At 43.6% G+C, this 16617-nt stretch overlaps 1 pseudogene; it reads right to left on the reverse strand.

Moving 5' to 3' along the window:
* Window positions 1–1037: 1037 nt before the first annotated feature.
* On the reverse strand, window positions 1038–14328 carry LOC139354798 (uncharacterized; annotated as a pseudogene).
* Window positions 14329–16617: the final 2289 nt, after the last annotated feature.

A 16617-nucleotide genomic window follows, 5' to 3' on the forward strand; every position in this document is an offset into this window, starting at 1 on the left:
GAGGACGCGGTACGCCGGAACGGACTCACCGGGAAATGTTGACGTTGTCGGCGTCGACTGTGGAAGGTTTTTCTGGCTGGTCGCTGATACGGGTCGAACGGACACCGTTTGCTGGGCCGCCAAGTCGGGCTGGCAGGTATGGTGAAGTATGGCGATGTCGGTAAAACTCCAAATAAATTCTTCCGGGGCCCTTTGTATTGGGACCCCGGCTGCCTTTATAAATGATAAATATTAAATACCGAACTACTATAGAAATCTAACATAACTCACTATTTAATATAAAGCACAAAGAAAATTTATACTCTCACTCCAAGCTGCATCTGCCTTGATTGTTGGACAGTATGGCCGCGACTATTACGATATCTGCTGATCATCGCCCCCCGCCATAATCCCAGAGCGAACCGGGATTAATCTTCAAATGGCCAGATCGCCCGCCAGACTCATCCCGCTGCTGCAGCTATCGCCCTATCGACCTAACCTATCGATAACGTCGCTCCCACTCTACTCCAATTGCAAGAACAACAATAATCTAAGCAATGTCCAAAGATTACACTTTCTCAAGGAGTCGTTGCCCATCAGTCGTGATAATGACATTCGTCAAATGCAGCTCACAGATGTAATTTATGCCGGGGCTTGGAGAATGATGATCAAAAGGTACACCTATCATCGCCTCGTTTTCTCACACCATATGAACGCAATCTATGCGTTGCCCAGATTGCAAAAGGACAGCACCGATTCTTTGCGGCCGATGCTAAGCACGGTCAATGATTGCCTACCTGCCTTCCGCCGCGTTCAAGCCTTGGACGGGGCATCGCAGCACCGGTTGACGCATTACGTGGCATCGAAGTTGCCCAAGGAGACCCACAACGCTTGGGAGCATTACCAAGAAAGCTCTTCAACGGTTCCATCTTAAAGAGATTTGGAATAATTTCAGAACGATCGGCTAGTCATAATGGATGCGATTGAGAATCGAAGCTCGTCGTACGACTCCAATGCTGGCCCACGTTCAACAGGTCCGACCAAACGCGTGCGAGTGCCTAATGCACAGGAGCACTCAAGGCGTTCGAATAACCCTTGTTATTACTGTTGCGGCGACCACGTCCTGCGTCGCTGTCCACCTTTTTTTGCGCTGGACTGTTACAAGCGCAAGGATATAGTCAGCAGGGATAAATTTTTCGTCAATTGCTTGAGAAAGTCGCATGCCCTGTCTCTCTGCACCAGCAACCAGAGCTGTCAGGTTTGCGGTCAGCGCCATCATACGTTAGTAGCTATTAAAAGCTGTTGCGGAGGTTTTTTAGGCAGTTTTAAATGTATTTTGTATGAGTTGTTTTTAATTGCAAGTGTATACTTATCCCATAATCAGTGTGTTTGGTATTCCACGGAACCCTCCCGTTTTATTGCATTTCAAGTATTGTGACCCCTCGGTTTCTTCTGAGAATGAGCAGGAGAAAGTGAACGTGCGTACCCACGAAACCGAATCTCACCTCCTACCCTCAAGTCCTTGCTCATGACTGCTTGTGCGCGAAGGTGTGAAATTTTAATTTTGTGAGTTTTGTTCAAAATGTGCAGTTTTTATTTTAGAACAGAGAAAATTAACCCTTTGGAAAGGGCTTGAAAAATGCTTTCCAATGATACCAAGTTGTTTTTTTTTAGTGAGGGGGTATATTAATTACGGTATCGGCGGTCATCGTCGTTTTTTGCCTTTTTCAGTCGAGTAGTGGGAATTCAATTTCTTCAAGCCCATTCCAATGGTATAATTTTCTCTGTTCTAAAATAAAAACTGCACATTTTGAACAAAACTCACAAAATTACAATTTCACACCTTCGCGCACAAGCAGTCATGAGCAAGGACCCGAGGGTAGGGGGTGAGATTCGGGTTCATGGGTACGCACGTTCACTTTCTCCTGCTCATTCTCAGAAGATAACAAGGGGCCACAATATTTGAAATGCAATAAAACGGGAGGGTTCCATGGAATACCAAACACACTCATTATGGGATGAGTATACGCTTGCAATTCAAAACAACTCATAAAAAATACATTTAAAACCACCTAAAAAAACCTCCGCTACCGCTTTTAATAGCTACTCTTAGCTTAAGGCTTAGGAAATTCGAATGGTTGCATCGCGTCATTTTATGCCAATGCTGGCCCGACCTTAACTGACCATTTATTCATATCTTGCTTACACAGAGATTGCCTTTCCTTAACCTATGTCGAAGTTGTACACCTTCGATATTTACCTACATCCTAACCCCTCCTACACCACGTTCACCCCCGGTAACTTGTTATCAAACCTTGTGTTCGTTTTCCTTCTAATAACCATTCTACTGGGGTATTGGGCTGCTCCTTATGTTCGAGAACCAATCGGATTGGTTCTAGGAGTACAACTTGCCTGTATGCACTCCCTGTAGATGTCAACCTGTTAAATGAACATTCTAGCATATAAAAATGACACCACTCAAATTGCTAGGGATCAGTTCTTCAAATGCCTCAGTACTGTATTCTAATAAAATAATTAGATCCACATCGGTCCTTGTAATCGCGCCTAACAATTCGAATCGTGCTTTTTGCCTTTTTAACGAGTGGGTGAAAATTGTTAACAACATTACAACATATAACAATATATTTTTTTAATAAAAAAATTAAAACTAAAACCCTAAAAATGGAGTCATTTATTGCTTGTGATTTGTGCACCAAAAATGTGGAGATGAGTGAGTTTGAAGCTCATTATGGTCAATGCTCAAAGCATCGGAATGCCTTCGAGGTTTTAATGTGTAAATCAAAAATAAGGTGTTGCATGCTCTACCTTAATTCATTATTATGAATTTGACGAGCACTATCCAAATTGTAATGGACCTAAAAATGCCTTCAATATTTTAATGAATGTTGAAAAACGGCAACCACAAAACGGAAGCCAAAATCATCTGGACGATCATCCCACAACATCATCAAATGCTCTCAAACGGATGAGAATTGATGAGGGTACTCAACCAAGAAAAAAAAGCTAAGATTAGCGAAAATAAAAAGGATTTAAAATTAGAACTTTTATGCCCTACTTGTGGTGATAAATATCTTGCAACAAGGGAACGTCAACACATATTGACCGATAAGCATAAAAATGCATCAGCCAGAGAAGTAAAAATAATGAAAATAGAATAATATTTTTATTATTTTTACTTCTCTTGCTCTTAACTCACAAACTGTTTTTCCTGTAAAATCATATCGAATCAATAGTACAGTCCAAAACACTATTGATTTAAAAGATTTTTATCAGCATTGCCAAAAAAATATAATTGAAATTATAAAGCATTGCATGATAGAATATAAGCCATTAAATTCAACCTAAGAGTTTATGGTACCTATATTAAACAAACAGACGAAGGAGTTACTGTTGAAACAACAAAACATTTTGGGACTGCATATAAATCTGTATACCAAAATGAAAACATTATCGATGAACTAAATATGGCAGTAGATAGCTTATTAGCATCGAGCAGTGAGTTTCAAGAAAAAGACTCTGGTTGAGCAATACAAAATTTCAATTATTTTGAAATTACTATAATCAAGCTAGAAAACATTCCTGCTGCGGATACATACAGGCCCCGAAGAATATAAGAGCCCGAAATGCACTTATAAACGTACAGAATACTGACATATTTTGTATTAAATGGTGCATACTGGCATTTATAGCTAATAAAACTCATGAGAGTGCTACCTTTACAACAGCAAAACAAAAAAAGTAGTCACGAGAGAAAATGACAAAGCCCACAACTTACCACATTAATATTAATAACGAAATAACTGTATATGACGGAATAAGATTGGATTTTTCAGGAATCGAGTTTCCAATAACGAATAAAGCGATTATTCATTTCGAGAAAAATAATAAAGATTTTAGTATAAATGTTAATGAGATCGATGCTGATGGTGACAAAATTATCGGTCCAACGTTTTGAACTAAATGAATTCGAACTAACCACATCAATATATTGGGAATAAATAACGTAAGCCAAGAAAGTATGCATTACACTTACATTACAAGTGTAAAAAGATTATGCTATCCACAGCATTCCAAGGCCAAATCAGGAGGATATTTTTGTGATAACTGCCTACAGTTTTTCACAGTTAATAATACTACCCACAACAAACTTGAATGCGGAAAAGTGGCCTCGTTTTACCCTGAACCAAATACTACAACTTCACTCAAGGGCTTTCACAAAAAATTATCTCCTCCGGTGGTGATATATGCCGATATTGAGGCTGTTCTTGAAAACTATAGAACATGCCTTCAACGTCGTCAACAACAAAAGTGCAGAAGCATACTGCATGTGCCGTATCATTTTATATAGCACATAAATATAATCCTGATCTTAACGAATTGTGGACATATGAGGGTATGTAAAAAACAACAAATAGTTAATTTATTACTATTTTAAAAACTAATTCAAATTTTGTATAATTTTATAGGCGCTGACTGCATATAAAAATTCTGCAAATCACTCAAGGAAAATACTACGAGCTTGTTTTACATGTACTGGTCGACCCCCAAAAACCTGATTGCTAGCACAATCCATGAACAGGAAGCCAATTGCTGTGCCTGTGAAAAGGAAATAAAAGCTGACGACCTAGATAAATATTTTGATCAATTGTCTGGAAAATACATTCATAAAAATTGCAAGCCAAAGTACAAATTAAGTGATCCCTTCTTTCCTGTAGTATTTCATAACTTATCTAAACATGACATACATTTACTCATTACTTAAATAGAAGGAGACTTCAGCCCCATACCCTGTAATAAAGAGCTTTATATAGCGCTAACGTAGACAATTAAAATAAATGCCTCAAATAGATATAAAATAAGATATATCGATTCGATTAGATTTTTAAATTCTAGTTTAGAAAAACTATCGAGCTACATGGAGAACAAAGATTTTAAAATTCTAAGTACTAAATTTCAGGGAGAAAAATTTAAGCAAATGCGTAGGAAGGGTGTTTTTCCTTACGATTATTGACATTGATAGTTTTTACAATTCTCTCAGCGAAGAAAATTGTGGTATAGATAATAACAATTTTGCCCAAAAGGTTTGGAAAACTTTTAATTGTAACACTATAAAAGATTATATAAAACTTTATTTAGAAAGTGATGTTTTAATTTTAACCGATTTTTTCGAAAATTTTAGAAAAATGTGCCAGAAAATTTATTAGTTGACCCTATTAACTATGTTACAGCACCGTCAATATCTTGGGATGCTATGCTCAAATACACTAATGCAAATTTAGAACTTATTAGCGACGGAGACAATAAAAATTGTTTAAAAAGAGCGAAAAGGGGGGGGGGGGAAATGTACCCAAAGAATTTCTATAGCTAATAATAAATATATAACTAACTTTGATTCAAGTAAACCAAATTACTATCTGAGTTATATTGATGCAAAAAATGTATATGGTTGGGCAATGTGTCAACTCTTACCGCTTTCAGGATTTAAATTTTTAAGTGTTGATCAATTAGAATCGTTCGATTATAAAAATATTTCTGTTGAGGGAAATGTAGGATATATATTAGAAGTTGATTTAGAATATCCTACTGATCGGCATGACTCACATAACTACTTGCCTTTCTGTCCAGAAAACAAAGTTCCTCCAGGAGGTAAGCAGAAAAAACTTAAAGCTGATTTAACGAGTAAAAGCGAATACATTATCCACTTAAAACAGCTTCCCCTTTGTATACAGCATGGTTTAATTGTAAAAAAATACATAGGGTTTTGTCTTTTACACAATCATGCTGGTTAAAGCCTTTATTGATTAAAACACTGATCAAAAAAAACTAGCCAAAAATGATTTTGAAAAAAATTTTTTTACGTTAATGAATAATGCAGTATACGGCAAAACTCACAGATCATGCAGCGATTGAATCAACACCATCAAAAATTATGTACGATAAGCCAATATACATAGGAGTTGCTGTTTTAGAATTATCTAAATGGTTATTGTATGAATTTTATTATAATTTTCTATTACTTAAAAGTCCTTCTTCGAAAATAATTTATATGGATACAGATTCATTTATTTTATCTTCAGAGACTTTTACGAAACTATAAAAGAAAATCCTGAACGATTCGATACCTCAAATTATAAACTAGAAAACCAATTTAATATAGTTCCAGCTAATAATAGGGAACCTGGAAAAATGAAGGATGAACATGCAGGTAGGGTTATGACTTCTTTTGCTGGACTTAAGGCTAAGGCATACTCTTGTTTAGTTGATAAGGAAGGAAACGAAAACGAATGTATAAAAAAAATTAAAGGAGTTAAGAAATCAGTTATTAAAAAACTGAATCATGAAGAATATTAGAATGTATAAAATATAAAAAAACATTTTATGGATCCCAGCGAGTTATTCGAAGTAGGTCGCACATCCTCTATACTGAAATTATGAATAAAACAAGTCTTAATTATAAGGATGATAAGAGATTTATTTTACCAGATAATTTTAATACATTGGCTCATGGTCATTATAACATTAAACATATATTAAGTAGTAACCAAAATTAAACCCATTATTAAATAAATGTTTATATATTTATATTATAAGAATAAAAATTTGTAAATAAATAGATAAGATATCCATATAATTTACAGATATCCATGAGTTGTGGCTGGAATCGGAACCGCTCCATTTTTCAAGCACTTAATTATTTTTCCTTTTTAGTATTTTCTCTACTAGGAAAGCATTTTTGTCAGTAGTAGGGAAAGACGGATTCTGGGACAACTACCATATTAATGGCCCCCGCCCCCTTACTAATTAGCATATTAATGACCCCCGCCTCTCACTAATTAACATATTAATGGCCCCCGCCTCTTCATTAATGAATGCGGGTTCTGGGACAATTATCATAATCCATAAATTATCTGATTTTAAATGGTTTAGATGTCATAAAAATGTCACGATCATATCCATAAAGAGTATACTAAATTGCCCCCCCAACCCCACACCACCATGTGACAATACTGATCACGTGACCTTTTTGCCTCATTATCAGCAATTAATAATCAGCAGGTGTTGCTGTACACGGGAGAAAGGTCGCACACTTTCCCCACATCCCCATGTGACAATATTGATTATGTATCCTTTTCCTCATTATCAGCAATTAATATTCAGCAGGTGTTGCTGTGCACGTGAGAAAGGTCGCAAACCCAAAACATCTAAGACTGGTTGTCTTAGAGGAACATGTCCGATCATGTTGGGGAATAATGTTTCCTATGATTGTAAAACTAATTTAGAAATCAAAAGAACCCCAAAAAAATAAGTGTCACAAGTTAATGATTCTCAGATGTGGAATATTTTCAAACAGACATTTTTTTTTCGCCCCAGAATGTTTAACTGCTTAATTTTTTCAAGATCTCTCCTTTCTACAAACGGGTCATAATCATATCATAAAAGGGATTCAAGCAAGAGCTACCCGAACATGCGCACCTGTCTATTACCTGACCGGAATAAAAGGGACACATGCACAAGTCTGAAGGCGCACGCCCATTGACAAAATCATGAGCCTCACGACAATGACCTCACGGGTGAGTGCTAGCTCTAATACGTTCCCATAATAGGGGTGGAAATCACGACCGCGCAACAACTCGCAAGTAGCCGACATATCTCAGTCAAGGAAATACTTTCCATTCTCCGTACCTGCAATTTTAGCTCGAAATAAAATGTCAGAAGTTTATTTTGTACCATAATCATACTGTACGCCGGGGGGCAGCGGGGTACCGTGCTGGCGCTGGTGGAATGGCGTGGGAGGCGACGGCGGGAAAACGGTCGGCGTCGGCGGGCTGGTTCGCTGGGCTTCGCTGGCTTGCTGCTGGTGCGGTTTGCTGCTGGTGCTGATGAAGCTGTTGGGGAGAAACCACTCGAACGCGTATTTGCCCCTTAGTCGGAAATAAAAGTGCACAAGAAGTTAACTGGGTAAAAAGTAGGCGGGGGTACGACCGCGGTTTATTCTCTTGAACTTCAGAAATCGAACTGACTTAGTCTAAGCTCCGCTCTGCGCTCCAAAGCGCAGCGGAGACTTCATGGCGGGAGCTAGGAACAGCGCAGGAGAGCGGGAGCGCGAGAGAGCGGGAGAGCGGGAGAGCGGTAGAGCGGTGCAGCTGGTGCAGCTGGATAGCGGGGCCAGTCCAGATTCGCCGGACAGTGGGCCTGAACATTCCGCCCCCCTTGCAATCGCTAGCGTTGCAAAAATAATAACGGAGACGGAACTTCGGCCAGCCGCCTACGCCTCAAGCCTGCGTACAGGCGCCGGAGACGATCCACCCGAACACCGTCTTCTGGGCTACCGGCAGTCCCTCGTCGACCATGTGAAAGCCCGGCTTTATCACCTTCGGGTAGACGTCGGCGCCCAGGATCAATGAGATCGTGGCTGGCCGGTGGAAAACCTCATCCGCGAGCGGTAGCTCCTTAAATTTTTGGACGACGCTCTCACTGAGCGCACGGATGGGAGTGCGGATGCGCACGTTAGGCTCGATCTTGAGGACCACCTCCAGCTTGATGGCCTCGTCGACCTTCGAACGAATCGTCGCCGTGCATATGCTCTCGTCGCCCACGTTCGTTGTCGGCAAACGCAACGCGGCGGCCAGGGATGCATCAATGGAGCTTGTCGGGGTGCACGGATCGATGAGTGCGGCGGTGTCGAACTTCTTCTCTCCGGTCTCGACGATCACCACAGCAGTCGGGAGGACATTAACGCTATGCCGCTGGAGAAGTGCGGCGAGCGACGGAGCTGGTGTCGAGGATGCTGAGCGCGGTGGAGGAGCAGGCGTTTGGCGAGTTGGCGGATCTTGCCGGCGCGAACGCTGCGGAGAAGCGGGCTGTTGCTTGGAGCGGGACTTTTGCTTGGAGCGGGACTTTTGCTTGGAGCCGGACTTTTTCCGGGAACCAAGGTCATGCATGTGCAGCAGCGTGTGATGATCCCGGTTGCACGTTCTGCACCGGTCACCGCTACGACAGCTCCCAGTGGAGTGCTCGTGTGCGAGACAGTTCGCGCAGTACTTTTTAATAAGCACTGCCCGCAGCCGCTTCTCTGCGCTCAGCTTTAGGAACCTCTGACACTTCCGAAGAGGATGGATTCCGCGGCAGACTCGGCATCGGTAGGACTGAGTACCTCGAGTACGTCTGCTATCCAGAGCCTGAGCGCTACGTGGACGGGGAGCCATTTTCCTGTTTAGAGTGTGGATAAGGAAAAAAAACAAACAGGGCTGATTAACACTGACGTGGATAATGGCTACGGACTAGGGTGTGTAAGAAACGCGGCTCGTTACGAGGTAGTTTTGGGCGGCTCTCTTGGAAGAAGAACCACCTTGGTCACTGGACGTTTGACAATGCCGCGTGTCGTACGAATGTCGACTACGCGGACATTACCATCGGCTCCCGGAAAAACGGAGTCTATTCTTCCGAGTCGCCACTCATTTGAGGGCAAATTGTCATCCTTAATGACGACCAGATCGCCAACACGCAGATTTTCTGTGGGGACTTGCCACTTGTTGCGCTTGTGGAGCTCCTTAAGGTACTCATCCTTCCATCGAGTGCGGAATTGTTGATGGAGAGACTTTAAGTGCTGCCACCGGTTCAGAATGGACTTGGATTCGCCCTTTACTTCAGGTTCCACTATGGATAGAAGAGGTCCACCAACAAGAAAGTGCCCTGGTGTCAACGCTAAGAGATCAGTTGGATCCTCGGACATGGGAGATAGCGGTCTGGAATTCAGACAAGCTTCGATTCTCGCTAGGAGGGTGGACAGCTCTTCAAAGGTGTACTTCCGCGTAGCGGTGGACTTGTAAAACAAGGTCTTAAAGCTCTTGACACCAGCTTCCCATAGGCCTCCCATGTGGGGTGCCCCCGGAGGAATGAATTGCCAGGTGAGCTGCTGATGACTATAGGCATCGGTCACAGACTCCTTAACGGCTTGCAGGAAGTCTCGGGAAAGCACGGTGGAGGCGCCGACGAAGGTCTTTCCATTGTCGGATTGGACTTGGCGAGGACACCCTCTTCTAGAGACGAAACGAGCGAAAGCGGCCAGAAACTTTTCAGTCGTTAAGTCGGATGTAGGCTCTAGATGGATGGCCTTTGTAGAAAAACAAACGAAAACCAACACATACCCTTTCGTAATGAGACAAGCTCTTCCGGTATAATTTTTTATGTCAACGGCGTAGTCCATCCCTGTGTACGTGAACGGGCGGGAAAAGGACACTCGCTCTTTCGGAAAACTTCCCATCATCTGGACTTGCAATCTCTTTTTGTGGATAACGCAGACCTTGCAGGAGTTAACCACTACCTTCACCAAGTTCTTTATTCTCGGAACCCAGTATCTGGACCGAGTGAGACGCACCACTAACTGGTTGCCACCATGCAACGTAATGAGATGCGTGAATTTGACCAGAAGCCGCGAGAGTGCACATTCGTACGGCAGGATTATCGGATGTCGTTCATCATACCGCAAACTGTCGGAGGCCGTTACGCGGCCGCATGCCCTGATTACCCCTTTCTTATCTAGAAAGGGGTTCAGGGAGAGAATCGAACTCGCCGCGGGCACAGGACGCTTCTGACTCAAGCAGCGGTATTCTTCAGAAAAATACCTGCGCTGAGTGCAAATCGTCATGAGTTCTTCCGCGGCGGCAACGTCCTGGGCCTCTACACGGACCCCGGAAGGCGGTGATTGTCTTCGACATCGGAATAGGAAATCTTCTGACGGCATAGACGCCACATGGACTTTAACGGCACGCTTTTCGATCTCAGTCACCGGCAGGTCGGTTCCCTGGCTGGGCCACTGATCGCGTGGACGTTGCAGCCAAGTGGGTCCATGCCACCAAAGCGGGTTATCCACCAGCTCTTGAAGGGGAACTCCTCGACTAGCCAAATCAGCTGGATTATGTTCGGATTGAACGTGCGACCAATTGGCCGCCTCAGTGGACTCGGTGATCTTCGTCACCCTGTTGGCAACGAACGTAGTCCAATGGCACGCTGGTTTTGCTAACCATGCTAGCACAATCGTGGAATCGGTCCAACAGTGGAATTTTGAGGTCAGCCTCGGCATATTTGGAAGAATGGCCTCGGCCATCTCGGACAAAAGGAGAGCCCCACATAACTCCAGCCTGGGAAGGGACACAGTTTTGACTGGCGCCACACGCGTCTTGGCCGTGAGCAAGTGCACCATCGTCTTATGGCCCACTTCTACGCGCACATAGATCGCAGCACCGTATGCCTTTTGCGAGGCGTCACAGAATCCGTGATGCTCTACGCGGAACTCTGGACGGAAGGAAACCCATCTGGGTATTCTGACCTGGTCTAGGACCGAATAGCTCTGGAGAAAGCTGTTCCACCTTTGGCACAGCTCAATTGGAAGTTTATCGTCCCAGCCTAGATCCTGAAGCCAAATCTCTTGCATAAAGATTTTGGCACACACAACAAATGGAGCGAGCCAGCCTGCTGGATCAAATAGCTTGGCAATTTGGGAAAGGACTTGTCGTTTCGTGTGGGAGATTTCCGTTGCTAAATCTGGTGGGACGAAAAAGAACTCATCGGACGTCGCCTTCCATCTCTGTGCTCTCAGTGTCGATCTCGAGGAAGTCGGCTGTCAGAAGATGATCGCTTTGGATATGAGCTAATATTTCTTTGTTGTTGGAGGTCCATTTTCTCAGTGGAAACCCCGCGGAATCTAGAGCACTTTGTAGCTCGCGAACAATGGACTTAGCGTCCTCGGCGGAGTCAGCTCCCGCAAGGACATCGTCTACATACATATTATTTCGAATGACATTGCTCGCTCTTGGATGGCTGAGCTGCACGTCAGTTGCCAACTTTTGCAGGACTCGAATGGCCAGGAATGGCGCGCAATTGACTCCAAAAGTTACCGTCTGTAATTCGAAATCTCGAATGTGCCCCTCGCTGTTGCGGAATAAAATGCGTTGGAACGGGGAATGCTTCGGATCTACCCATATCTGCCGATACATTTTCTCGATATCGGCACTGTAGACGTATCGGAAATATCGCCACTTCAGGATCTGGATAGTTAGATCGGACTGTAAGACTGGGCCAGCATGAAGGATATCATTTAAGCTGACCCCATTCTCTGAAGGGCTGGAGGCATTGAAAACCACACGTAACTTAGTGGTTGTACTTTCCGGCTTGAGCACGGCATGATGCGGAAGGTAATAACTGGCAGAATTATGGGTAGGACGGACCTCTTTCATGTGATTGAGGTCGAGATACTCTTGAATCACGGAGTCTTATTTGGCTTTCAGCTGACAGTCCCTCTACAGGCGTTGCTCGGTTCTTAAGAACTGCGACAACGCGGAGGATCTGGAGTGACCGAGGGCGGATTTTACGTTTTGAGGATCACGAAACGGAAGACTTACGACATACCTGCCGTTATCGTCTCTCGTAGTCGTTCGGAGAAAATTTTCCTCACAAGCCAAATCGGAAGATTTTGTCACTTTTACTGGCAGATCCTCCACCTCCCAAAATTTGGTGAGAAGCCTATCCAGGGACGTGTCAACTGTGTGGGAGATTCGTGTGGAAAAAAACGGAAATCTGATTTTCCCTTGGAGCAGGAACGGGTCCTGTTAGGATCCACCCGAAAATGGTTTCTTGCCCGAGAAGAGAGCCACAAATATTCGGCCGGGTGCCGCTTAGGAGAATGGATGGCAGTATGTCGGCCCCGACCAGAATATCTATCTGTGCACTCTCGTAGAACTTTGGATCCGCTAGTGACAGTTCGGGAAGATCCCGTAGAAACTGTTGCGGAATCGGACAAGATGGAAGGTTTCCAGCTAATTGAGGAAGAACATAGGCCGTCGTGTTTATTTGCAAGCCAGGCCTGGTCGGAGAACGGATGGTAAACTGACAGAGCTTTTTGGATTCAGCGGATACTGTCTGGTTTAAGCCTGATACTTGGGCTCGGATTACCTGGTGAGGCAACTTAATTAGATTGAACAGCCGCTCAGAAATGAAGGTTGCCTCTGATCCTGAATCTATCAAGGCACGAGCTTTAAAATTCGACCCCAAGTGACATATGTCAATTATGGCGGTGCCCAGCAAGACGGATCTATACCCCGTCGCGAAGTAATTTTGTACTGTCGAGTCCGTGGACCGGGAAGCGGTGGCAACTGGTGTACTTTGTCTTGATCTGGGTCTTGGGGCGGGATTCGAAGGCGATTGGGAGGAGTTGCCTCTGTGTAGTAAGGTGTGATGGCGGCCGCGGCACGTAAAGCAACTATGAGTGCTCTCACAATCACGCAGCTGGTGCCCTCGTGCGAAGCAGTTTAGACACAGCTGCTTCCTCTTTATGTATGCCGAACGCTCGTCGACAGTCATCTGGAGGAACCGTGCACATGTGCGGACAGGATGGTTTTCCTTCTTACAAAGGTCACATCCTTTTGGCTTGGGTGCTACCCTTGTCTCGTATGAATTTATTCTTCGAGGCGCTGCAGTGGGGGCGGATGTTTTTGGCAGAGATTGACTCGATCCCGACGGCCGTACGTCGTCTATGGCTTCTAAGGTCCGGTGACGCTCCGTAAGGAAGGCGTTCAGTTCCTGCCACGTCGGAATCTCTGCCTTATTGTGCAGGGACTGTTCCCACAAGGATAGCGTGAGCTTAGGAAGTTTGGAGGAGCACATGTACACTAGGAGGCAATCCCAATTTTCTGTTTCAATTCCGGACATTTCTAAAGCCGTAAGGCAACCCTGGATGGTACGTTGAAGTTCACGGATAGCTGACCCAGATTCCTGATTAACGGACTGCACATTGAAAAGTATTTTCAATTGGCTATTTACTAACAACCGCTTGTTTTCGAAACGCTCAGTTAGGTTAGCCCAAGCTGAGCGAAAGCCGTCGTTAGTAAGGGGGGAGTTTGACACTATCGTGTGTGCATCGCCGCTTGTTTTGGCATTTAGGTGGAACAATTTTTCGACTGGCGTCAGCCTTGGATTGTTTATGTAAATGGCCGTAAACAGATCCCTAAAGGTCGGCCACCGCAGATAGTCTCCGGTGAAAACCTCGGTATCGCACGGAGGCAGCCGACATCCAGAGGGAATGTAAGTCTGGGTAGGAACAGCTTGAACTTGGGGAGCCTGGGCTATCATATCCGCGATCTGAGCCCCACATCTCTCGTAAACGGAATAGCAGTAGCCGTATTTAGCCTTGAGAACTGGCAAACTATCAGCTGCACTGTCTCCGGCTTCTGCTATGCACCCGGTGCATTCATCGTATTCTGCCTTGATGCGGTCCCATAACGCGCGTATTTCTTCGCGGCGGATGTTCAGCATAGACAGAGTAGGAGGGATCGGCGAAAGAGTGTTTGCTCTGGATTAAAACTCACTCAGCCAATCTGAGACCTCAGTAAATTTGCTTAGAGCGATCTGGGAAGGTGTTAGTGCCATTTTGACGTTTGCACGGGTGACCCTTTTTCGGGGCGACGAGGTCTTGGCAGTTAGTTCGGGTGTGGGCGGATCTACGGATATGCTTGGGACTACGGCAGGTGGAATAGACAACTTGTTGTTATCACTTCCAGCGGACATTTAAAGAGAAATTACCTTTATTTGGGTCTGAATCTGTTCGCCTTTGTTTATGTCGGATAAATAGGAAACCTGGCCCACTTCTGGAACAGTGGAACGAGGTGTCGACAAAAAAGTAGTGGATCGGAGAAATAGAAATTGGAAGCAAGCACCGACCTGGTTACTTTGCGGAATTAAACCCAATAATACGGATTAGGAACAGTGAGTGATGAGTTCGAATATCACCCGTTGAGAAGTAATTCTATAATATTTAACCCTTTTGGTATATGTATTATGGTTGGGACCAAGTTTGGTATATTTTTTGCTGGTATTTTGCGTTTCGATAAATTGAGGGGGGAAAATACCAACTATGTGTATATATATAGTCCCCGGTGGAGTAATTGTAATATTTTCGCCTTTATTTAAACTTCTAAATGAAGAAAAAATACCAAAATTTGTTGGTCGGAGGATGCGATCGGTTGATTATTTAATATTGGAGTATTGCTTTAATTTTATTTAATATTTCGAGGAAAAAATACTAAAAATATACCAAAAAAAATGGTGGACGGAGGATGCTATGCATGCAGTGGAGTGCTGGTATTTTTCCCGTTTAAATAAAATAAATTTTACGGAGTAAATACCAAATACAAAAAAAATACTAAAAAAGTTTGATGGTAAATAAAACACAATGACCAAAAAATTTTCTCGTCGGTTGGTGTAATTTTTGTATTTTATTATTTTTTACCGGATGGCCGACGGAAAACTTTCATTAGTCGGAACGGGATGGTGGAGTTAAAAATTATATGTGACTGTATGTGGATATGTGTATATATGTAGATTTTTGTATGGATGTAGATATTTGTATGGATGTAGATATTTGTATGGATGTAGATATGTGTATATATGTAGATATTTGTATGGATGTAGATATTTGTATGGATGTAGATATTTGTATGGATGTAATATATTTGTATGGATGTAGATATGTGTATATATGTAGATATTTGTATGGATGTAGATATTTGTATGGATGTAATATATTTGTATGTATGTAATTTTCGCCGGTTTTAAATTTGTTAAATAATTATTGCCGGCGGGGTATGTGTTGTTGTGGAAGTTTTCGATTTATTGTGTGTGGACTGTATTTGGAAAAACGAAAAAATATGTGCAAGTATTTTAGCGGCTGCGGATATACAGAGAGAAAAATCTTGAAAAGTTTTGGGGGCCTGAATTGGCAGAACACTAGAAATTTAATAATTCTCACTGTATGCTTGGCTTATATTTGCACAATATTTCCTCTAAGCTTGGAATTTTTTTTTTCGATTTTGTATATGTGTATGTAAGTATGGATGAGCGGCCAAATGCAATTAAAAAAGGAGTCGGAAAAAATTGGCAATATGGCCGCACGTAGCAAAAGGAAAATCGAAGAAAAAAAAATGGCGAAGTAATTTTTAATTGCCGTTGTCGGATTTAATCGGACTAGGATTTTAGACAAATCGTACAGAAAGTCAAACGAATTATTTTCGAGTGGCTGACTGCAGACCGGCAATTAATATAACGAAAAGCTTTACTTATCCTATCCGGCTCGAAGGACCAAAATGTACGCCGGGGGGCAGCGGGGTACCGTGCTGGCGCTGGTGGAATGGCGTGGGAGGCGACGGCGGGAAAACGGTCGGCGTCGGCGGGCTGGTTCGCTGGGCTTCGCTGGCTTGCTGCTGGTGCGGTTTGCTGCTGGTGCTGATGAAGCTGTTGGGGAGAAACCACTCGAACGCGTATTTGCCCCTTAGTCGGAAATAAAAGTGCACAAGAAGTTAACTGGGTAAAAAGTAGGCGGGGGTACGACCGCGGTTTATTCTCTTGAACTTCAGAAATCGAACTGACTTAGTCTAAGCTCCGCTCTGCGCTCCAAAGCGCAGACTTCATGGCGGGAGCTAGGAACAGCGCAGGAGAGCGGGAGCGCGAGAGAGCGGGAGAGCGGGAGAGCGGGAGAGCGGTAGAGCGGTGCAGCTGGTGCAGCTGGATAGCGGGGCCAGTCCAGATTCGCCGGACAGTGGGCCTGAACACATACATTTATTCATT

Source organism: Drosophila suzukii, unplaced genomic scaffold (genome assembly GCF_043229965.1).
Source record: "Drosophila suzukii unplaced genomic scaffold, CBGP_Dsuzu_IsoJpt1.0 scf_23, whole genome shotgun sequence".
Lineage (NCBI taxonomy): Eukaryota > Metazoa > Arthropoda > Insecta > Diptera > Drosophilidae > Drosophila > Drosophila suzukii.